This window comes from Trichosurus vulpecula, chromosome 1 (assembly GCF_011100635.1).
Source record: "Trichosurus vulpecula isolate mTriVul1 chromosome 1, mTriVul1.pri, whole genome shotgun sequence".
NCBI lineage: Eukaryota > Metazoa > Chordata > Mammalia > Diprotodontia > Phalangeridae > Trichosurus > Trichosurus vulpecula.
This window is the reverse complement of record NC_050573.1, coordinates 410813829-410838573: the sequence shown is the minus strand read 5'-3', so window position 1 is coordinate 410838573 and position 24745 is coordinate 410813829. Positions and strand designations below refer to the sequence as shown.

Sequence of the window (24745 nt, the reverse complement as noted above, 5' to 3'; positions counted from 1 at the left end):
CTTTTTTTTAAATTTATTTAATATATTTAGTTTTCAGCATTGATTTTCACAAGAGTTTGAATTACAAATTTTATCCCCATTTCTACCCTCCCCCCCACTCCAAGATGGCGTATATTCTGGTTGCCCTGTTCCCCAGTCAGCCCTCCCTTCTGTCACCCCACTCCCCTCCCATCCCCTTTTCCCTTCCTTTTTTGTAGGGCAAGCTAAATTTCTACTCCCCATTGCCTGTGTATCTTATTTTCTAGTTGCGTGCACAAAAACTTTTTTTTGTTGTTTTTGAACATCTGTTTTTAAAACTTTGAGTTCCAAATTCTCTCCCCTCTTCCCTTTCCACCCACCCTCCCCAAGAAGTCAAGCAATTCACAATAGGCCACATGTGTATCATTATGTATAACCCTTCCACAATACTCATGTTGTGAAAGACTAACTATATTTTGCTCCTTCCTAACCTATCCCCCTTTATTGAATTTTCTCCCTTGTCCCTGTCTCCTTTTGAAAGTGTTTGTTTTTGATTACCTCCACCCCCATCTGCCCTCCCTTCTATCATCCCTGCCTTTTTTATCTTCTTCCTTCTTCTTTCCTGTGGGGCAAGATACCCAATTGAGTATGTATGGTATTCCCTCCTCAGGCCAAATCTGATGAGAGCAAGATTCACTCATTCCCCCCTCACCTGCCTTCTCTTCTCTTCCTACAGAGCTGCTTTTGCTTGCTACTTTTATGAGAGATAGTTTACCCCATTCTATCTCTCCCTATCTCCCTCTCTCAATACATTCCTCTCTCATCCCTTAATTTCATTTTATTTCTTTTAGACATCTTCCCTTCATCTTCAACTCACCCTGTGCCTGCTCTCTCTCTCTCTCTCTGTATATATATATATATATATATATATATATATATATATATATATATATATATATATATATATATATACACACACACATGTATATATATATATACATGTATATATATATACATACACATTCACTTATACATATATATATATGTGTGTGTGTATATATATATATATATATATATATATGCATATTCCCTTCAGCCACCCTAATACTGAGGTCTCATGAATCATACACACCATCTTTCCATGTAGGAATGTAAACAAAACAGTTCAACTTCAGTAAGTCCCTTGCAATTTCTTTTTCTTGTTCTTTTTCTTGATTACCTTTTCATGCTTCTCTTGATTCTTGTGTTTGAAAGTCAAATTTTCTATTCAGCTCTGGTCTTTTCACTGAGAAAGCTTGAAAGTCCTCTATTTTATTGAAAATCCATATTTTGCCTTGGAGCATGATACTCAGTTTTGCTGGGTAGGTGATTCTAGGTTTTAATCCTAGCTCCATTGACCTCCGGAATATCGCATTCCAAGCCCTTCGATCTCTTAATGTAGAAGCTGCCAGATCCTGGGTTATTCTGATTGGGTTTCCACAATACTCAAATTGTTTCTTTCTGGCTGCTTGCAGTATTTTCTCCTTGATCTGCGAGATTTGGAATTTGGCAACAATATTCCTAGGAGATTTCTTTTTGGGATCTATTTGAGGAGGCAATCAATGGATTCTTTCAATTTCTATTTTGCCCTGTGGCTCTAGAATATCAGGGCAGTTCACCTTGATAATTTCTTGAAAGATGATATCTAGGCTCTTTTTCTGATCATGGATTTCAGGTAGTCCAATAATTTTTAAATTATCTCTCCTGGATCTATTTTCCAGGTCAGTGGTTTTTTCAATGAGATATTTCACATTGTCTTCCATTTTTTCATTCCTTTGGTTCTGTTTTATAATATCTTGATTTCTCATCAAGTCACTAGCTTCCACTTGCTCCAATCTAATTTTTAAAGTAGTATTTTCTTCTGTGGTCTTTTGGACCTCCTTTTCCATTTGGCTAATTCTGCCTTTCAAGGCATTCTTCTCCTCATTGGCTTTTTGGAGCTCTTTTGCCATTTGAGTTAGTCTATTTTTTAAGGTGTTGTTTTCTTCAGTGTATTTTCCAGTATTTTTTGGGTCTCCTTTAGCAAGTCATTGATTTGTTTTTCATGGTTTTCTCGCATCCTTCTCATTTCTCTTCCCAATTTTTCCTCTACCTCTCTAACTTGCTTTTCCAAATCCTTTTTAAACTCTTCCATGGCCTGGGACCAGTTCATGTTTTTCTTGCAGGCTTTTGTTGTAGGCTCTTTGACTTTGTTAACTTCTTCTGTCTTTATGTTTTGGTCTTCTTTGTCACCAAAGAAAGAATCCAAAGTCTGAGACTGAATCTGGGTGCGTTTTCACTGCCTGGCCATATTCCTAGCCAACTAACTTGACCCTTGAGTTTTTCAGTGGGGTACGACTGCTTGTAGAGTTTAGAGAACTATGTTCCAAGCTTGGGGGCCAGCTCTGCCACACCAGCACTCCTCCTTCCCCAAGAACCCCTAACCCGGACTGGATTTAGATCTTCAGCAGGCTGTTGCACTCCTGCTCTGATCCGCCACTTAATTCCTCCCACCAGGTGGGCCTGGGGCCAGAAGCAACTGCAGCTATAGTTCTGTAGCTGCCCCACCTCTGCTGCCCCCAGGGTGGTAGCCAAACGAGGAACTGGCTAACTCCTTCCACTCCCGCAGCTTTTTCCACTAACCTTCTCTGTTGTCTGGTGTTTGTGGATTGAGAAGTCTGGTAACTGCTGCAGCTCACTGATTCAGGGCACTAGGGCATGCTCCACCCAGCTCCTGGTCTGGTTGGTCTGCGCCCCTAACGCTGGGCTCTGCTCCACTCTGCTCTGCTCTGTTCCCAGCTCCATGTGGGTTAGACCTCACCCAGAGCCCATCCAGGCTATCCTGGGCTGGAGCCCTGCTTCCCTCTGCTGTTTTGTGGGTTCTGCAGTTCTAGAATTGGTTCAGAGCTGTTTTTATAGGTTTTTGGAGGGACTCACCGTGGAGCTCATGCTAGTCCCTGCTTTCTAGCCACCATCCAATATTGCTCTTACTGTATAAATATTCTCCTGGTTCTGCTGGCTTCACTTTGCATCAGTTTATGTAAGTTCTTCCAGGTTTTTCTGAAATCATCCTACTTGTCATTTCTTATGGCACAATAATATTCCATCACAATCATACACCACAGCTTGTTTAGCCATTCCCCAATTGATGGGCATCCTCTCAGTTTCCAATTCTTAGCCACCATAAAAGAGCTGCTATAAATATTTTTGTCCAAATGAGTTCTTTTCCATTTTTTTTGGCCTAGGCATCATCCTTTAAGAAATTATAAAATAAAACTGCTCTAACATCTTAGATCCAGAGGGTAAAACAGAAATTGAAAGAATCCACTGATCACTTGCTTAAAGAAATCCCAAAATGAAAACTCCAAGGAACATGATAAGTGAATTCTTGAGCTGCCAGAGCAATGAGAAAATCTTGCTAGCAGCCAGAAAGAAACATTTTGAATATGGTGCAGCTACAACCAGGATCACACAAGATATATCAGTTTCTATGTTAAAGGAGCAGAGGAGTTGGAATATGATATTCTGGAGTGCAAAGGATCTAAGGTTATAACCAAGAAACACCTGCCCAGCAAAATGAAGTAGAATCCTTCTGGGGGAAAATGGATATTTAATGAAATAGAGAATTCCAAGTATTCCTGATGAAAAGACCAGAGCTGAATAGAAAATTTGACATTCAAACACAAAACTCAAGAGAAATATAAAAAGGCAAAAACTGAAAGAGTAATCATAAAGGACTCAATGTAGTTAAACTGTTTATATTTTGATATGGGAAGATGACACATGTAACTACTAAGAACTTCATTATCATGAAAGTAGTTAGAAGGAGACTTCATAGACAAAGGGCATGGCTATGAATTGATTATGCTGGGATGATCTCCAAAAAAAGAATTTAAAGGTGAGAAAGAAGAGGGATGCAGTAGCAGAAAGGGGAGAGAGAGGCAGAACAGGGCAAATTTTCTTATATATGAAAAGCCGTGCAAGATAGAGCTTTTTTAATAGGCAGGAAAATGGAGGGATGGCAGAGAATGCTTGAACCTCACTCTCCTCAGAATTGATTCAAAGAGGGAAGAATGCACACATACATTCACACACGCACACACACACACACACACTCACAGTTGGTTATAGAAATGTATTTTAAACAATGGGGATAGAGGAGGGGAAAGGGATAAAAGATATTGGGGGAGGGGTAATAAGGGAAAGGACAGATTCAGGGAGGCAGTGGTTCAAAGCAAGACAGACTTTTGAGGAGGGACAGAAGAGAGAGAGAGACAGACAGACAGACAGAGAAAGAGACAGAGAGAGAGAGAAACAGAGAGAGAGAGAGAGAAAAACAGAGAGAGAGAGAGAGAAACAGAGAGAGAGAGAGAGAGAGAGAGAGAGAGAGAGTTGAAATGAAGGGCTGGAGCAGTCTATTATGCTTCAGCTTAAGTGAAGAGGGCAGGGGTGGTAGTCGTGATACCAGACAAAGCAAAACACCAAATAAACCTAATTGAAAGAGATAATCAGGGAAATCATATTTTGCTAAAAGGTACCATAGACAGTGAAGCAAGTTTCTCTGATAAAGGTCTCATTTCTCAAGTATATATGGAACTGAGCCAAATTTATGTAAAAAAAAAAAAAGAGCCATTTCCCAATTGTTAAATGCTCAAAGGATATGATCAGGTAGTTTTGAGAAGTCAAAAGTAATATGAAAAAATGCTCCAAATCACTAAAAATTAGAGAAATGTGAATTAAAACAACTCTGAAGTAGCATCTCACAAATGTTGAATTGACTAAAATGACAGAAAAGGAAAATAACAAATGCTGGAAGGGATATAGAAAAATAAGGACACTAATTCATTGTTAGTGGAGTTGTGAAGTAGTTCAACCATTCTGGAGAAAAATTTGGTACTATGCCCAAAAAGCTATAAACTGTACCTACTCTTTGACTCAGCAATACTACTACTGGTTCTGTATCCCAAAAAGTTCAAAGAAGAAGGAAAAGGCCCTGTAGTCACTAAAACATTTGTAGCAATTCTTTTTGTGGTGGCAAAGAATTGGAAATTAAAGGGATGCTTATCAGTTGGAGAATGACTGAATAGGTTTTGCTATATGATTGTGATGGAATATTATTGTGCTATAAGAAATGATGAAGGGGATGGTTTCAGAAATGCACGGGAAGACTCATATGAACTCATTCAAAGTGAAGTGAGCAGAACTGGGAGAACATTGTACATAGGAACAGCAATATTTTAAGGAAAGGCTTCACAACTTTGATCAATACAATGATCTACAACAATTCCAAAGGACTCATGATGAAAAATGTTTACATTTAGAAAGAGAACTGATGACTTCTGAATGCAGATCAAAGAATTTTTTTACTTTTTTTACTTTATTTTCTTTCTTTTTTTCAAAATACCTAATAAGGGAATATATTTTCTATGAATTCACATGTATAATAAGTGCCTTCTTAATGGGTAAGAGAGGGGTTGGAGAGAGGGAGAGAACTTGGAACTCAAAAAAAGCCTAAAAACTAAATTAAAAACAAAAAGTATGAGAAGTGCAATTAATTCTAGGTCCTCCTAAAGCTAAATCCAGTAACATTGCCACTACAGCATTTTGTTTCTAAATGGAAAAAATGTTGTAGCCATTCTTTGCTCCCTTTTCATGTGCTATGGAAATGAAATTTAAAAACCAAGTCTCCTAGTGGTCAGGCTTACATGAGACATTCTGAATTTAACTAGGCTCATGCTTGCATAACAGGCATAGCTGGGATTATACTTTTCAGGCTGATAATATATACTCGCCATATAGTAGTGTAATATAAATTTGAACATCTTCTCATCCATTAATAGGCCCATTTGACCTGCTTAAGTCACATGGAAGCCTAATTTACATGAAACCTGTGGTGGGAGGAGCTTGCTGAATGGGTAGAACAGAAGGGGTGGGGCAGGAAGGGTGGAGAAGAATGGAAGAAGTTGGTCAAAGCAGTTAGATTTGAGGGAGAGAGAGGAGGCAGCTAGTTGCAAGTGATTGTGGGAAGGCCCTAGCAGGGGGAGGGTTTGGGAATGGTGGTACTCCCTGCATTGTTAATGTGTATAAATTTCTTTGTTGCTTTGATGGGTTTGGTTTTCTGGTGTTGGGATTTGGCTTTCTGGTGTTTCAGTAAATGTTTTGGTTCTGTCTTCATATAGAAAGTCTGTTATATTTTGCGATTCCGAACTAGGCCAGCATATTCATAGTCATTGTCAGCACTGTGAATATTGCCTGGACACTACAAGTAGCTAACTAATAAATGCTAATTGATTGATATTACTCAGTTTATGTTCTGTTAAAATACTCTTTTGAACTCATAGTTAATTGTAAACCATGATGAGGCACCAGTTTAGAGATATTTAAATTATTTTTAAAAACATTATAACTGTGTCAGCTGGTACCAAAATCCAAATTGTAAATTAACTTTCCTTTCTTCAATATTCTGGCCACCAACCAAAGCTATTTTGGGATTGTAAAGTTTTATCAGATACCTGATCATGGTGTCAACCTTCTTAGTGTGTGTTAATTTTAATTGTGAACATAAAAATAGGGATTGGGGCAGAGCCAAGATGGTGGAGTAGAAGCAGGGACCTGCTGGAGCTGTCCCCCAAACCCCTCAAGATACCTGTAAAAAGTGACTCTAAATAAATTCTAAAGCAGTAAAAGCCAAAAAATGATAGAATGAAACAGATGTCCAGGCCAAGACAATCTGGAAGGCTGACAGGAAGGGTTTATCATGCCATGCTCAGTGTGGAACATAGCCCAGCATGGCCCATGCTGGCACAGACTGGACTGGATCAGGCCTTAGGGCACTGAATCACTGGCAGCTGTGGCAGTTTTCAGACTTCTCAATCCACAAATGCCAAAGCCAGCTTCAGAGGTCAATGGGAAAGCTTTCTCACCTGGCTGAGAGAGGAGCATGGATGGCCAAAGCCCCAGCCCCAGTCCCAAAGTGGTGACAGCCACTGCCACAGCAGCAGCTGCTTCTAGAGCTCTCAGCCTATAGAGGGTGGGAGAACCTAGCAGCTGATTTGGGCTACAATCCTAGGTGGTGATCCTGGGGTGAGGAGGAGCCCTGGCATGGTGAAGCTGGTGGTGGCTATGGAGAGGGAACCCTCCTCTCAGTTCTAGGGCAGAAAACAATGCTTGTAGTTGCTCACAAACCAGAGCACAGGCCAGGAGAGGAGTAAACACCTCTCTTTTGATCATACCACTTTGGAGGAACTGAGAATTTACAGGTCCCTACAATATCTCTGAAAATATCTGCACAAAACCGTGAAACTTGGGGCAGTACACCCTCCACTTAACAATGAACTTAAAAGTCAAATAGTTGGCTGGGAAAATGAGCAAACAGAGGGAAAGGATAAGACTATAGAAGGTTACTTTCTTGGTGAAAAGATGTTTCTTACATCCTAGCTGGCAAGGAAGATCAAAGCATACAACTGGAGGAAGACAGAAGAGTCAAGGCTCCTACATCCAAAGCCTCCAAGAAAAACATGAATTGGTCTCAGGCCAAGGAAGAGCTCAAAAAGGATTTTGAAAAGCAAGTAAGAGAAGTAGAGGAAAAAATTGGAAGGGAAATGAGAATGATGCAAGAAAATCATGAAAAATGAGTCAACAGCTTGCTAGAAGAGAACCAAAAAATACTGAAGTAAGTAACACCTTTAAACATAGACTAACTCAAAGACAAAAGAGGTCCAAAAAGCCAATGAAGAGAAGAATGCCTTAAAAAGCAGAATTGTCCAAATGGAAAAGGAGGTCCCAAAGCTCACTGAAGAAAATAATTCCTTAAAAATTAGAATGGAGTAAATGGAAGCTAATGACTTTATGAGAAATCAAGAAATCATAAAACACAACCAAAAGAATGAAAAAATAGAAGACAATGTGAAATATATCATTGGAAAAAAAACTGACCTGGAAAATAGATCCAGGAGAGATAATTTAAAAATTATTGGTCTACCTGAAAACCATGATCAAAACAAGAGTCTAGATATCATCTTTCAAGAAATTATCAACAAAAACTGCTCTGATATTCTATAACCAGAGGGTAAAATAGAAATTGAAAGAATCCATGTATCACCTCTTGAAAAAGATCCCAAAAGGAAAAATCCTAGGAATATCATAGCCAGAGTTCCCAGGTCAAGGAGAAAATATTATAAGTAGCCAGAAAGAAACAATTCAAGTTTTATGAAAACACAATCAGGATAACACAAGATTTAGCAGCTTCTACCTAAGGGATCAGAGGGCTTGGAATATGATAATCCAGAGGTCAAAGAAGGTAGGATTAAAACTGAGAATCACCTACCTACACAGCAAAAATGAGTATAATGCTCCAGGGCAAAATATGAATTTTCAATGAAATAGAAGACTTCCAAGCATTCTTGTTGAAAAGACCAGAGCTGAATAGAAAATTTGACTTTCAAATATAAGAATCAAGAGAAACATGAAAAGGTAAACAGGAAAGAGAAGCCATAAGGGACTTATTAAAGTTGTACTGTTTACATTCCTACATGGAAAGATGATATTTGTGACTCATGAGACCTTTCTCACTATTAGGGTAGTTAGAGGGAATGTGTGTGTGTGTGTGTGTGTGTGTGTGTGTGTGTGTGTGTGTGTGTATGTGTATACACAGAGGGCACAGGGTAAGCTGAATATGAAGGGATGATACCTAAAAAATAAAATTAAGTGTTGAGAGGAATGTACTGGGAGAAAGAGAAAGGGAGAGGTAGAATGTAGTAAATTATCTCACATAAAAGAGTCCAGAAAGAGCTCTTACAATGGGGGGAAGAGGTGGGATCTGAGAGGGAATTAGTGAGCCTTACTCTCACTGGATTTGGCTTAAGGAGGGAATAACACACACTCATTTAGGTATGAAAATCTATCTTACCTTGCAGGTAAGCAAAGGGGAAGGTGATGAGATGAGGCAGGGAGGATAATAGAAGGGATGGCAGATTGGGGGAAGGGGTAATCAGAAGCAAACACTTTTGCTGGGGGACAGGTCAGGGGAGAGAATGGAACAAATGGGAGATCAAGCCAGGATAGAGGGAAATGTGGTTAGTCTTTTGCAACATGACTGTTACGGAAGTATTCTGCATGGCTACACAAGTATGACCTGTATTGAATTGCTTGCTTTCTCAGTGAGGGTGCATGGGGAGGGAGGAAGGGAGAAAATGTGGAACTCAAAACTTAAAAAAAAAGAATGTTAAAAAATTGCTTTTTTCATGCAACTGGGAAATAAGATGTACAAACAATGGGTTATAGAAGTCTATCTTACTCTACAGGAAAATACAGGGGAAGAGGATGGAAGGGGGGTGATAGAAGGGAGGGTAGATTGGGGAAAGGTGTGGTCAGGATGCAGGCTGTCCTGGGGTGGGTGGGAGGGGAGAGTTGGGGAGAAAATTTGAAATTCAAAATCTTGTTGAAGTGAATGTTGAAAACTGAAAATAAATAAATTATATAAAAAAGCTAAATAATGATAATAAAAAGAGCAGAGATTGCACAAGATAAGAAGGTTAGTTGTAACAGACTGTTGAAGATATAGACAAACAGATGAAGCATCTAGTAAGTCCATATTTTATGACAAGCACTGTGTTGAGTGCTGAGGATGAAAATACAAGTAAGCCAGACCATTGTCAAGGATCTTACATGCTAATATGGAAGACAAAAAAACAGATAAAGAGGAGATAGAATTCATTGTTTGCATGACAGTATTGGGTGGAAATGGCTGGAAAATCACGTGGGTACTCGATTCTAGGCAAGATAAAGAAGAAACTCACCTAATAGCACCTTGTGACCCAAGTTTGACCTTTTAGGGAGATGAGAATGATAGCTACAGAGGATGCAACATGGGGAAGAGATGGTCAGAAAGTGAATGCATCTAAGAATTGAAGAATTTACTCTTAAATGAGATATGTTATGCTTTTCTCTCTAATAGCCCTTGCTTGTTTGTTGCCTTGGTCCCATTTGTACTGTAGTGATAGATAAAGGAAAATGAATAGAATGGTAAAACTATCCTTTCTCCCAAGGAACTCACATTCTAATAACGGAAAGCAATGGAAATAAGAAAAGATGGTTCTCTGTGTTTAAGATTAAGAGCACAAAATTGGCTCTTCCTCGGGGGATTTTACATTCCACCCCCCTCAAAGAGGTAAAACAGGAACTCTAGCCTTTCACCTTAAATTCTGGATTTTACTGCAAAATTGTTTTTCTAATGTCAAGATTGAAGACACAACATAAAATAAGTAATCATTCTCAGAGTCCTAGGGGAGGAACATCTGGGCCATATTTGTTAATGAAGATCATGTTTATGTGTGGCCGCCAAACTGGACTTCAACATGGACAATCTAGTAATTGTGGCTAGTCTGACGATTGCTACCACTAAATCAAGAATGTGGTGATCCACAGCAATTATTAGGAAAAATTACATGATTAGAATGATGATGACAGAGTCTAATTATTTCACATGTTTAGGCCCGGGCTATGCAATAGCTCTTGGACTACACATTAATTTAGAAGAAGCCTAGGAAAAATAGCACCGGAGGAGGTGTAACCAGTGTAAAACCTGTGTACTCAACTGGTATTCTTGCAATGTCGGGAGGGAATGCACTTAACTGATGCAAAGTGAGGTAAGCAGAACCAAGAGGACAATTTATGCAGTAACAATAATATTGAGAAGAAAACTTGACCAATCACAGCTCAGTAGGACCAGTGATGAAACATGCTTATCCATTTATTGACAGAGAGGTGAGAGACCCAAGGTGCATAATTAGACAGACTATTTGGACATGGCTACTGGTTGGAATTGTTTTACTTTACTTGATTAATTTGTTATAAGGATTGCATTTTCCCATTTTTATTGTAGGGAAAGGCTTTGGTGGCGGTAGCTAGTCACAACGTTTTTCAGCCCCCTCCCCCCAAAAAAGAAAAAAAAGAGGAACACTATGAAAGCATCTACATAATGCACAAAAGGGAACAGAACAAAGTTCAAAGGGCAGCACAGATGAATAAGGCAGCTTAGAAAGAAAAGGGTTTTTTTTTGTTTTTAAGATGCATTATATATAATTGGGATTTGTGGATTCATACATAATCTTTTTACGTTCTACCTTGTATGTGGAAATGTTCTCTATCTTTTTTTAAGTCTCATTGAATTCAGAATTTTCTTTTTCAAAAGCGATATAGCAGCACATCATTTAGAACCCTCGTAGAAAATATTCAAGAAGATATGGACAAGAATGTTCTGGGATGAAACAGAATGCTTGGGCTATGGCTTATACAACTGTTGCAAATATCCACATCGATGAAACCTTAGAATCATCAAAGTATCAAAATTTATTTAAATATAAATATGCAAAAAACAGCTAATTTCTCCTTTCTTGTCTGAATTTGTTTCTGTCAAGGCAATTTTTGCACTTGCTAATGGATAAACCACTTAACTGTCTTAATAATTATCCAAGAAATTTAGACTAGAATCTGTGAAATTCTTTGATTAGAAGAGATATAAAATGGCCTGTGTATAAAGTTCTTTCCAGAATTAAGGGATCAGATCCATACTTTAATTAGCTTATTAGGATTCAGAGCAGATAAAGGCCCCTTGAGGATTACTGCCTACTAAATGAAAATTTTTTCACAAATTGAAATGGCCTAATGTGGAACCACTTTTCCATCACTCTTTTCTATAATTACCATAGACTGTGAAAAATTAAGCATTAAAAAATAAACACCAGTTTATTCCCACTTTCAAAGACAGCAAATAACTTGTGGGCAAGTGTCTGGAGACAGGGAGGGGAGCAAAAAGCAGACAAAATATAAATAATAAAACAAAGGAAAAAAATTAAATCAAGAGACAGAAGAGAGTACAGAGTAAACCACTACATGGACATTTTTAATCTATTGAGAAAGAATGAAAAGGAAACAAAATTAAAAGGTAGAAGAAATTATAGATAACTAAATATAACAAAAAATCCATAGAACACAAAACCAGGAAAAAATGAAAAAGAAAAAAAACTGTGATGAATATAAATGAAATATTATTATTTTTAACATTTGCTAAATGCTTTAAGACATCTGTTAGCGATTTTAACAACAACCGAAAAGAGATCTGAGAAAGGAACAGAAAGACCATGCTGATATGTTTAAAATCTCTTTCATGAAAGTTTCTGCTATTACTTTATACATTTATTGTACCATAAATTAGGTAAGTAATCTGTTTTCACTGAGAGTTTAAAGCATATTATTGCATTAAATACAACTTCACTTAAACATTTTATAGGAATAATTTTAAATGTTTTCTAAAAATGGCAGTCCTTGTGACATGTCCAGACAGTTTGGCAACAAGGCACTGTGGGTAACTCCCTCTTGCATTCCCTGCCATTATTACCATTAGCTCCTCAGCCTCTCCCACCTGGGTGAGATAGACAGAAGTGGCTTTCAAAAATGCTACTGTTCTGATTAAAGGCTATTATGAATTATTATAGCTCACTGCTGAAACTTTCCCAATGACTGTTAGCAATATCAGACCCTATGTTGTGAGGCCTCCCTAATGACATAGATCTCAGAATTTTTCAGACTTTCCCATTCATTTGCCTTTTGGCCTTGTGCCTATAGGGACTAGGCACATTAATTTATGAGGACAGATTAAAATATCTGTACGTTGGACAGTGGATGTAAAATAGGAGTAGAAAAAGCGCCTTTTGCCATTTTAAAAAAATGAAGGTATATAGAAACTCCTCAGATGGTTCAATGAGGAAGTCATTAAGCAAAGGAAACATTAAATGTAATCATTGGCAATATTTCCTGAAACAAAAGATCTATTAAGTAGGTAATAGAATCCCTGCTTCCATAGTCTCCATTTGAGTTTAATAAAATTAGATTGCAATATGCTGACCACCAATATGCTGAGCAACGGCAATTCAGTCTGGGCAAGTTGTCAGGAAGACAAGCAACCAGACAGATTTCTAGAAATAGCCAGTCACTATTGTTACCTTCCTTATGCTAGAGAAGTATAAAAAGTATAGGTCACCTCACAGAATATGAAAGCTGATTGTCCTCTGGGGGTAGATTGACCCTTCTAGCATGCAGTGCATTATGGAGTGATATACTATGGCAAATGTATGGATTAATATGAAATTAATCTCTAGAAATAGTTTTCTTCTGATTTAAAATCCTGCTGTTCTAATAACACAACTCCAGAAATTCTACGGTCATTCAGAGCTGTCAATTACTCATAAATATCCTGGTCTCCCCTGGTTCCCTCACTCACTAAGAAATTTGTTATGTTCAAAAATTTAATAAAACAGGATTGTTCATCATTCATTTCTAAGGCCATGCAGGTGCCACTTTGCCAGTTTTGTCTTGAGCATTGAAGTTCTAATAAATTAATCCATATGGAGGGCATATGCAAAGAGAGATCAGGCAGATGTTGTGAGACAGGCCATAAATGCCATTACTCTCAATCACTCCCTAAGATGCCACGTTGCCTTGAGACATTTTCCATCACGCTGAATCTAAAGTATTTAGTAATTGTCCAATCAGGACACTTCGCTGCTACGCAACTCAAATCATTGATTGAAAAGAAACTTTCAGGGGAAATGTTCATTATGCCTAACCCCTGTCTTTCAACATCATTCCAATAAAGTATTTATGAAAATGCCAAACATATTTCTTGATTTAGGAGTGCTGTACAAATTGGAAACTGGTAATACACAAACACACACACACACATATATATATACACGCATATGTATATGTGTGTATATATATGCGTGTGTTGAATATACACACATATATACATTATATATATGATATACATATACACACATGTGTATATGGGTACATAGGTATATTTGTACATATATACATTTATATGTGTAAATACATATAAATGTATGTATGTATGTACAAAGAGTAGTGTAGAGTGGACAGTTCTATCCACTATTTTCAGGAACATTGTACACAGAGTTTCCATTACCCAGAAATATTCTTGTTGATAGGCCAAAGTATTTTTTCACATTTCTTTGTTATCTCATCATAGGTGAATGTACAATTTAATCTTGTCTACTTTCTCTAATGTGGATATATCATCAATACTAGCAACTGAGAAACATAGATGGCTGGATATAGATATGGATATAGAAGATGTAGATAATTGTATAGATATGGATATGGGAGAGAGAGATAAAGAGATCTTAGTTCAGATGCCAGTCCCTATGCGTCTGCACATTCTTTTTGCTGTTGCTGTTAGTTTTTCATGGTTTCATTTTATTCAGTTTGGATGTAATCTCTTCCAGAGTTAACTCTACTTCAGCTTGTAGATGAAATGAAAATGTAGAAAGGTCCACTTCATATTGTTGGCACATTTGTAGGCATCTCTTTCCTTTTCAGTCTTATGAAGAGTCTATGATAAAAAGTAACCTAAGACCAGGTAATGATCTCTACAATGATCCTTGAGGTACAACTGTAGCAAGTCACTGTAATTTGAGCTTAAAAAACATTAGACCAAGAGGAATTCTCTCAAATGGGTTTAAATGTGTTTTATTTTAGACAACTTACATGACGTGTTTTTAAAAACAAATGCCTCTACTCCACATAAATCAAGGTCAAAAATAAAAGAATAAAGTTCAAGAAGACATCAATCCAAGTTTGTCCAAGTCCTGGTTTTGTGTAGATGACAAAACGCAGCAGCCAGTTATTATGAAGGATGACTCAAAGTAATCAGCTGAATTTGTTAACATTTCTCCATTTCTAAACCACCTTAAAGAAAATCATATATAGAGTCGCACCATCCTCATGGAAGGCCAAGAGAACCACCATGCCATCGAGATTCATGTTTTCAGCTATGAAGAACTGATAGTTTTTAAAATTAGCAAGGATACGTTTGATTTGTTCTGCAGCTCCAGGCATAAAAGGTTTTACCCTATCTGGCTTGTGTTCTTAAAGTCTGCCTTTGATTGATTTCATGTTGTCTTTGATATACTTTTTGTAGTATTCTTTTGTGAAACTAGTTTCTTGCAGATGATGGTTTATTACTATGTCCACTCCAGTGATTACACTGGCATCTGTTCCTTCACCCTCAGGACCTTCAGCATTTCGACCGATGAGTGAATCATCAATGGTACCCTCTGTCCTACTGACCATCCTCTCCTCCATATCCAGGCACAGTTGGTTCAGGATCTCCCAGATCTTGTAAATGGAAAATATATCATCGTGGCTGATGAGGTCCCAGTAGATAATCATGGTGGCAGAAGGAAGAAGCCGGTGGTGGAGCTAGTGCAGCATAGCTCTGGGGCTGGGTATGAGGAAGATGCAGCCATAGCAGGAGCGGTGCTTGAGGGGGAGAGGGGAGTGGGGTGAGGGGAAAACTGCACATTCATTTATTTTAAAAGTATTTATTATGTACCTACTAGGTATCAGGCACTGTACTAAAGGATGGGCATTTTGTTTTTTCATCTGAATCTGCAATTTCATCTGTATAGAGAACTTCTAGTACTAATATAGACTGGCAACTGCTGTTCCACTGATTATCTTGAAGAGTTGCCTGGGAACTACAAATTTCTCTCTCTCTTTCTCCTCTCCAAAAGGAAGGTAAATTCTGATGGCTGGAAGATGCCCAGTTAACTTGGAGTTTGCTGGCTAGATTCCTCCCTTCCTCCCTTCCTTCCTTCCTTCCTTCCTTCTCTCTCTCTCTCTCTCTCTCTCTCTCTCTCTCTCTCTCTCTCTCTCTCTGTCTTTCTTTCTCTGTCTCTCCTCAAAGACCAAACCTTAAACCCATTTCACTCTGGAGCTCACAGATTGGACCACAATAGGTCCCTGCCCAAGCTCCACTTCATGGTTATATTTTGGGTGCTCCTGGCTCAGAGTGAATGTCAATAGTAACTGTTTCTTTTTTGACCAACAACTCTGAGGGTCTTCTTCTCCCAGTTTGATTTTTCTTGGTTAATTAAAAGGACCATCCCCTTGACTCACTTCTTAAAGAGGCCTATTCACTTAGCCTAAAAGGACCAGGGTCTCTCATTGCATCCTGGGCCATCTCCAGTCATCCTGAAGAATATCTGGCCACTGGACCCAGATAGTTCTGAAGGAGAAATTGAGGCTGGTGACCTGGTGACCTTGCACAGCCCTCCCTCACTCAAATCAAAGTCAATTACAAGTCATGTCATCATTTCCCTGATGTCATGGTCCTCTTTGAAAGCAAAGGATAAACACAACAAGTTTAAATGACTCACCCAGTCATAAAGCCAGAATGTGTCAGAGACAGGCCTCAAGCTGAGCCAAGGGTAGCTATTTATTTACCTTACCTGGCTACCTCTCTCCTGTGATAAAAATACAAATGCAAACATGAAACCATTCCTACCCTCAAGCAACTTCATTGCTACTAGAAGAGATAGTGACATGACCACAGATGAATAAATATATGGTAATAAGGGATGGTGGTGGCGAGGGCACTAGTAGCTGTAAGAATCATAAAGGCTTCACGTAGAACGTGGTACTAGAGCTGAGTTTTAAAGGGAACCAAGGGTTCCGAGAAGTAAAGGTAAGGAAGGAACATGTTCTAGTCATGGGGCAAAGCCAGTGCAAAGGTTAAGAGATGGGAGATAGATTGATAGGAGTTATATCATATGGAGGGTGGAGGTAGAGGTGGAGAAAAGCATATCAAATGACTTTGAAGTTATGAACCTGATTGACTTACCTATTGTGTGATTTGAAGGTAGGCCTCTTCCGCTAAATACTTCCAGTTCTGCTCGTTATATAGTGCCTAAAATTATGCCACCATAGGCTCATAAACTCAGAAAACTCTACAACTACAGGGGCTTGGAGATCAGCTGGTCCAACCTTACAATTTTATAGCTAAATAAACTGTCAGAAAGTGTAAACAATTTGTGCAAAATCATTGTCAACAATGCCAAAGACAGAAGATCCAGGGCAAAAATTCTTTCTTTGGACCACAAAGAATTTTTTATCTTTGAGGGTCTACTGAAGTGAAAGTATTGCTTGTCTCAAGGGTAATAGCTCTCAATATTGTCAACTAGCTAACCCCTTGATAAAGAAAAAATTCTCTTCTTTTAAGGAACAGTACATTTAATCTCTTCTATGAAGCTTACTTTGCGCATCCCCACTGAAAACATTCTCACCCTCCTCAAGTTTTCCTGAAGTGTGTTGAATGGATTTTTCCTTTGCCCCATCCCAGTTCACTTTATGGAATACTTATGTATATATATATAATCTTTCTCCTATAATAGAATGGTAACTACTTGAGGGAAGGGATTATCATTTTTATCTTTCCATCCCTAGAATCTAGCACAGTTTCTTACACATATTAATGTTTTTAACAAATGATTGTTAAATTGAATTGAATTATAGGATCATAAAATCATAAATTTGGAGTGAGAATGTGCTGTAGAGGTCATTTGGTCCAACACTTTCATTACACATAATAGGGGTATACTGAGATCAGCTCAAACCAACTTGCAAATGCCAAGCATTAAATTTTCAGCCTGAGCATTTATACCTCAGAAATTGGCAAAGGCAAATGCAACAAATTAGGGATGCATTTATTGATTTGTTGTTATGTAGACTTAAGAAAGTGATTGACAATGGTAATAACACAGATTATACTTCAAAGTGTGTCATGCTTATTTCAGAGAAATGGTTGTTAAACATTTACTAGTACTCCACTGCATAAAGGAAACTGAGGCCCAGAGAAGATAAGTAACTTGCTCAGGATCACGTAGCTAGAAAATATCTGAGGCAGGATTAGAACTAAGCCATCCTGATTCCAAGTCCTGTAGTCTATCCATTATAACACATTATCCAGAAATATAAAGACAAAAGTAAAAGACGTAAATTGTAGAATTAGTTGACAATTGTCAAGTAATATAGGAAGGTGGCAATAGATACATATGTGTAAGAGATAGGAATCAAGAGTAGGATAGTAGGGGGAAAGAATTCAAAACCATACTACATGAAAAATTATTGAAGGCCCTAAGGATGTTCATATTTGAGGAGAGAAGACTTAGGGCAGAGGGCATGGCAGTTGTCTTCAATTATGTGAATGCTTATCATTTAGGACACTTAATCTGACAGGGCAGAATTAAAAAAATGTTATAAATAGTTTGACATCAACTCAACATAAGAAAAAAAGCTTCTTAGAAACTAGTGCTATCCCAAAATAGAATGAAGTAATGAATCATCACTCTTTGGAAGTCTTCAAATAAGAGTTGGATGACCACTTGTTGGAAATGTTACAGAAGAAATTTGTGGTTCAGGTAGTAGGTTGCAAGAGATCAGAGCTAGGTCTAGAGAGGTACAACTGAGACCTTGCCCCTGGGGATCAAAATTTGGAGGATTCTGACAACATTTGAATTCTTTCAGCAGGAAGAAAGAACCAAACTCACTATTGAGTAAAGTGGAATATTTTAATAATAGAATAGGAAACTGACAAATGACTTGCTCAGCCAACTGAACCTCAAGTAAGCACTTTTCTGAGCTTATCTAACCTCAACCCACTCCATCACTCCAAAATGTCTTGCTTAACAATGGCTTTGCTCTTTTCCAGAATTTCTTTCTCCCAACCCCTGCCATCCACTACCACCATTACTACCATTGCCACAGAGAGTATCGTAGGGTGTCTTTCCTTACTAAGCTTTATGTCCCAAGATCCAAAGCATCTTTGCAACATCCTTTTCCATTAATACTATCTTTAAAAGTTGATTTGAGGGTACTTTTCATTATTCTTACCACTATTGCATACCATAGCACTAATATATCCACTGAAATTTCAAAGTACACCTCTGAAAAAGATTATTTGTGATATCTCTTCTAACCTTAAGGTTCTGAGTCTATGAATATCTCTACTGCTAAAGACAAGCTTTCCTTTCTTCATAATTTGTTTAATGGAATGCCCATTTCTGCACTTAAGAAATATCTTATATCATTTACCAGCATACAATAAATGTCTTTGGTAAAATATTATTCATTTATATTATTACCTGTAGAAAAATATCATGTTGCATTAATAAAGAACCTCAAGAAATAATAGCCACCCCTAGAAAGAGGTTGGAGCACAAGGACAGAAGCTAACCCTATGAAGTAGGGAATATATTTAGCCAGATTTCTCAGAACCTACTTTGAGCTAGATCTTATTCATTTTGGTCATATTGTAAGAGAGGAAGGATGAAAAATGAGCTTATGATAAGTTGTGAATAATGCAATATGTCTAGACTGTAGTAAATTTCTCTATTCAGTTTTATTTCAATAATTATAAATAAAATTTTGTTTTTAGAGGCATTGTACATAAATGATGTTTATGACAAAATACATTTCTTTCTCATACGAGTAGTATGAAAGGTTTATTTTTATTTAAAAAAGAGAGAAATTATGTTTTTATTTATTCATTCTTTTTAATATTTTTTTTTATTTTTAATTCATGGAATAAAACAAACATTTCCACATGACAGTGAAATTATACGTCAAAAGAGAACAAACCCTTAATTGGGGTCTGATTTATGAACAGCTATTCAAAAGGTCATATTTCATTATTTATGGAAGTTTGTGTGCAAAGTCAAACTTTGAATCCCATTAATTGACATGAGAAGCATGAATTGGGGTGGAGCAGAAGTAACTGGAAAGCTGACCACAGACATTAAATCATCCACGACCATGGAAAAAACCATATATTGTCCAAAGATGAGCCAATTATATGGTGAGTAGAAATATACCCAATCTGGACCATTTATAAGAGTCTGAGTGTTGTAGTTCCCTGAACCTATTTTTTTGATAATATTGATGTAGATGGCCGTGAAATACCAGAAGCAGACAGACTGAGATAGCAGACCAGGAGCAGGGGAGGAGGGGAAATGGGGCTAGGAAAAAGTAGGGAGGTATAGAGAGGGAGAGACAGATAGATACAAACACACATACACACACAGACAGAGACACAGAGATGGAAAAAGATAGAGACAGAGAGACAGAGACCATGAAAGAGAGAGAGAGAGACAGAGAGAGAGAGACGAGACAGACAGAGACAGAGACAGAGCAATAGAGACCGTGAAAGAGAGAGAGCGAGAGACAGAGAGACAGAGACAGAGACAGAGAGAGCAATTGCTCTGAGCAATGAAATCATGCTCACCAAGAGGATAACGCATGAAGCCAATGGCAGTAAAAGAAAGCATAGTAGGATAGAACAAAACCAAAAACAAATACTGAAATATGCAATTCAAGAACCTGAGCTCAAATTCTGCTTTAGTCACTTCCAATGTGAGACATTTATTCACTGTCACTACTTTGTGTGCCCTCGGGCAAGTCATTTAACCTCTATGGGCCTTTTTCCACAACTGTAAAATGAGAGACTTGGACTAGGTCACCTATAAGATTCTTTCCAGTTCTAATCTATAATCTTAAATTCCCATGAACAGATATTATACTTACTATGAACACACCATCCAAACCAATGGGCACAATCACTAATTATTTTCTACTTTCATATCCCCATATCCAAAATACCCTGACTTCAGTCACGTTCTACCTTATCTTATTTCACAAAGGAAGATATTGTACTCATAACCACTTCCATTTTGGGTGCCAAATAGGAAGCAGGCAGATATCATAAGAAGTGAAACCCTGTTATGATGTAATGAGCACACACATATACACACATGTATACATACATACATACATGTGTGTATATATGTGTATGTATACATATACATACACACATTCTCTCTCTCTCTATATATATATATACGTACATACATATTCTATTGAATTCTGTCTTTCTCCTTCAAAGAGACAGATACTATAGAAATTTCATTTCCTCACTTGACCAGCTACAAAGAAAATAAGTGTGTCAATCAATACCCACCCAAGATCAAGTGGGTATTTGTCTACTTCACAAACACTATTTGTCCTAATTTGACATTGGCAGTTTATCTTCCAGGAGCGATTCAGGACTGCAGCAGCATTACTAATGTGGGTCAAGAGTGAAGTGTGTTGGCAGAGTTCCATTGAAAGTCATCCATAAGCTACTGGCCAAGCCAGGCCTGCTTCTAATTAGTGCTAGCTAGACTTTTATGAACTTGCTGGTAGTCTATCATCTTGGGTCCAAATCCAGAAGGGATACAATAGAATATTACTTCAATGAAAAAGTGCTACGCTTTGGTAAGAATTGCTTGCTCCCTTCTGTACCTCACCTATCTCTGCTTTGCCAGGAGATCATGGGATACTAGATGGCCCTAATGGATAGAACACTGGACTTGGAATCAGAAAGTCCCGAGTTCATCTTGCTTCAGATACTTGTTTGCTTGTTAACTTATTACTTATTATCCTTGGGGAAGTCATTTAATTTCTTAGTCTGAGTTTCCTCATCTATACAGTGGGAGTAATGATAGCACCCACCTCAGAGTTGTAGTGAGGATCAAATGAGATGAAATGTGTAATGTACTATATAAGTGGTAGCTATCATCGTCATCATTGTCCTTGTCATTGTCATCATCGTCATCATCAACAACATACCTTAGAGGCCACACGTTCAACACATCTGTTTTACAAAGGAGAAACTAAGGTAAAGACTGACAAAGACTCAAAGGTCTTTGCCATGTTTTAAGAGATACAGTGTTGATGGTGAGGATTTGGGGCCAGTGCCCTGAAGTCTGGACTCTGGGGCCAGGACAGCAGAAGTGCTCTATATAATGGCTAGTCAGTGCTACATAAGCCAAAGAAGACCCCAGGATGAGGGAGGGAAAGTAAAATTTACAAATATCTCATTTTATACTTACTGCATCCCTGTTGGGTAGGTGCTAGCGTTATCCCAATTTTATGGATGAGGGAACTGACTTGCCTGAGGTGACCGAGCTTACAAATGTCTGAGGTGGGATTTGAACTCAAGACTTCCTGACTCCAGTTCCAGCACTCAAATACTCAATCTATGATTGCTTCAATGTGGATATTTGCTCCAATGAAACAGGTTGAAACCTATGTTACTCAATCCTGTGTGACTCTTGTCCATTATTCTCCCACAAATTTTCCTGGGATGGGGATGGTGGGTCAGGAAGGAGCAGGAGATTTACCTAACCTGCTCAGAATTTTCCTTCCTTCTTCTTGACATCATAATAAGCACAAGGGTCATCCATCAGTGTCTCCACCCACCCAGTGATTTGTGTCCAGTCAATTTACTTAGAATCATGGGATGCCAAATTTAGAGCTGAAAGGAAACTTAGGTTCATCTCCTCCAATCCTTTTATTTTGCAGATGAGGAAACTAAGGTGGAAAGTTTAAGTTACTTGCTCAAAGTCACACAGAATAAAACAGCAGAGCCAGGATTTGAACAAAAGTACTCTGGATCCTTTCCTTGGTATCTTGCTGATTTTGGTTTTTAAAATGTTTTATTGATATCTTCTGTTTCATAAATTATCATAGTTATCCCAAACATCTCTACCCTTCCTCCCAAATTGCTATCCCATGAGTAAAATAGCATTTTGTAGTATTAGTAGAGAGGGAAAAACAAATCAGCACAACTGAGCAATACATTGAAATACTCTGAAAATACATGCAATGTGTAACATCTGTGAACCTCCTATCTTTATGAAGGTGTGAATTGGAGGTGTCCTCTCATATCCCTTCATTTGAGTCTTTCAATGTTTCTCTGTATTCATCACAAATATTTCTTACAACATAATAATATTCCATTACAGTCATCTAGCACAATTTGTTTAGTGATTTCCCAATTGATGGGCATCTTCTTTGTTTCCTATTCTTAGCTATCACAATAAAATGTTGCTATAAATATTTTGGTTTATATGGGGGCTTTTTCTTATCAATAGATTCTTTGGAGTATAAACCCAGTTCAAAGGCTATTGATATTTTAGTAACTTCATTTGCATAATTCCAAATATATTTCAAAAATGGTACCATTTCACAGGTGAGCCAATAATGCTTTAGTCATGCCTATCATTCCACAACTGCTACAACATCGACTGGTCATTGTATGGACCAACATTTTATGGTCAGTTCCCGCAATTTGTAGAATTTGAGATGAAATCTCAGGATTATTTTGATTTGCATTTCTCTTATTGTTAGTGATTTGGAACATTATTTCATGATTGTGAATACTTTGCAATTCTTTTTGAAAACTTTATAACCTTTGAGCACTTTTCTTGGCTATTTCTTGGCTATTAATTCATTTTTATTCATACCAAATTTTTATCAGAGAAATTTGATAAAAAAAACTTTTTCCATTCAACCACTTCTCTTTTTATTCTATGTGCATTAATTTTGTCTGTGAAGAATTCAAGTAATCAAAGATATATATTTTATCTTTGCAATTTTCTCTATTTGTTATTTGGTTATAAATGCTTCTCCTACCTTAGCTGTGAGAAGCATATGATCTGCTTTTCTTCAAATTTTTAAAACAAATAATACATTTACTATTAAAGTTGCTTATCTATTTAGAATATTTTATGGAATATGGTGTAAGGTGTTTATCTAAGCCTATTTTCTTTCAGACTCCTTTCTAGTTTTCCTAGGACCTTTTTCAATCAAATAAGGATATTTTTCTTATGTAATTCATGTTTTCTAGCTGAATAAGTTTTAAATCATACATTTATTGTATAACATTCTTTACTGTAATTCTCCTTCACAGTTATTTTTTTTTGTGTTTGTTATATCCATCCTTCACTTCTCCATTGTTCTTTGTGTGATACTCATTTTTAGTTTTTCTGAGTATTGTGTTGCAGCTCTTGCCTGTTGACAAAATCAGCAGAATACTGATACTGAAAAGTTGGTCTTTGTTTCTGGTTGGAGTTTTGGATCTTTTAAAAAATTCTCACTTGTTTTATTTTTAATTTATGAAATAAAACAAGCATTTTTATAACATAGTATAATTTAAAAAAAGATAATTGCATGTGAAACTACAGATCTATTATGTACAACTTGCTATTCTTTTTAAATATATAATAAAGTTATCATGTGAATTTCTTTTTTCCCCTTTTTTCTTCTCTCCCTCACCCCCTGCCCTAGAGATGGCTATCATTAGACAAAAGTGTGTTTCTCCTCTCTCTCTCTCTCTCTCTCTCTCTCTCTCTCTCTCTCTCTCAAATCATTCTATAATTCTTTATTAGTTCTTTCTCTGGATGCAGATAGTATTTTCCTTCATATGTCCTTTGTAATTAATTTGTGTATTTATAATCCTCAAAATGACTTAGTTGCTCAGAGTAGTTCTAAAAACAATATTGCAGTTACTATATTCAATGTTTTCTTGATGCTGCTCATTTTACTCTTCATTATTTTGTGCAAATCTATCCATATTTTTCTAAGATCATTGAGATCATCATTTCTTATAGCATAGTAGTATTCCATAAAAATCATATATCACAACTTCTTCAGTCATTCCCTAATTGACAGGCATCCCTGCAATGTCCAGCTCTTTGCCATTACAAAGGGAGTTGCTATCAATATTTTAGAACATATAAATTCTTTTCCTTTTTTCCTAATCATCTTTGGAAATAGCTCTCATAGTTTTCTTGCTGGGTATATGCAGTTCAATACTTCTTTGAGCATAATTCCAGATTGTTCTCCAAAATGGTTGGATTAGTTCAGAATTCCACTAATGATGAATTGTTTTCTCAGTTTTTCCACATCCCCTCCAACATTTGTTATTTTCCTCTTCAAGCATTTTAGCTAATCTGATAAATATAAAATGATATTTCAAAGTTGTTTTAATTTTCATTTATCTAATCAATAATCATTTAAAGTATTCTTT

At 37.2% G+C, this 24745-nt stretch overlaps 1 pseudogene; it reads right to left on the bottom strand.

Moving 5' to 3' along the window:
• Window positions 1–14719: 14719 nt before the first annotated feature.
• On the bottom strand, window positions 14720–15243 carry LOC118834447 (annotated as a pseudogene).
• Between the last annotated feature and the right edge of the window lie 9502 nt (window positions 15244–24745).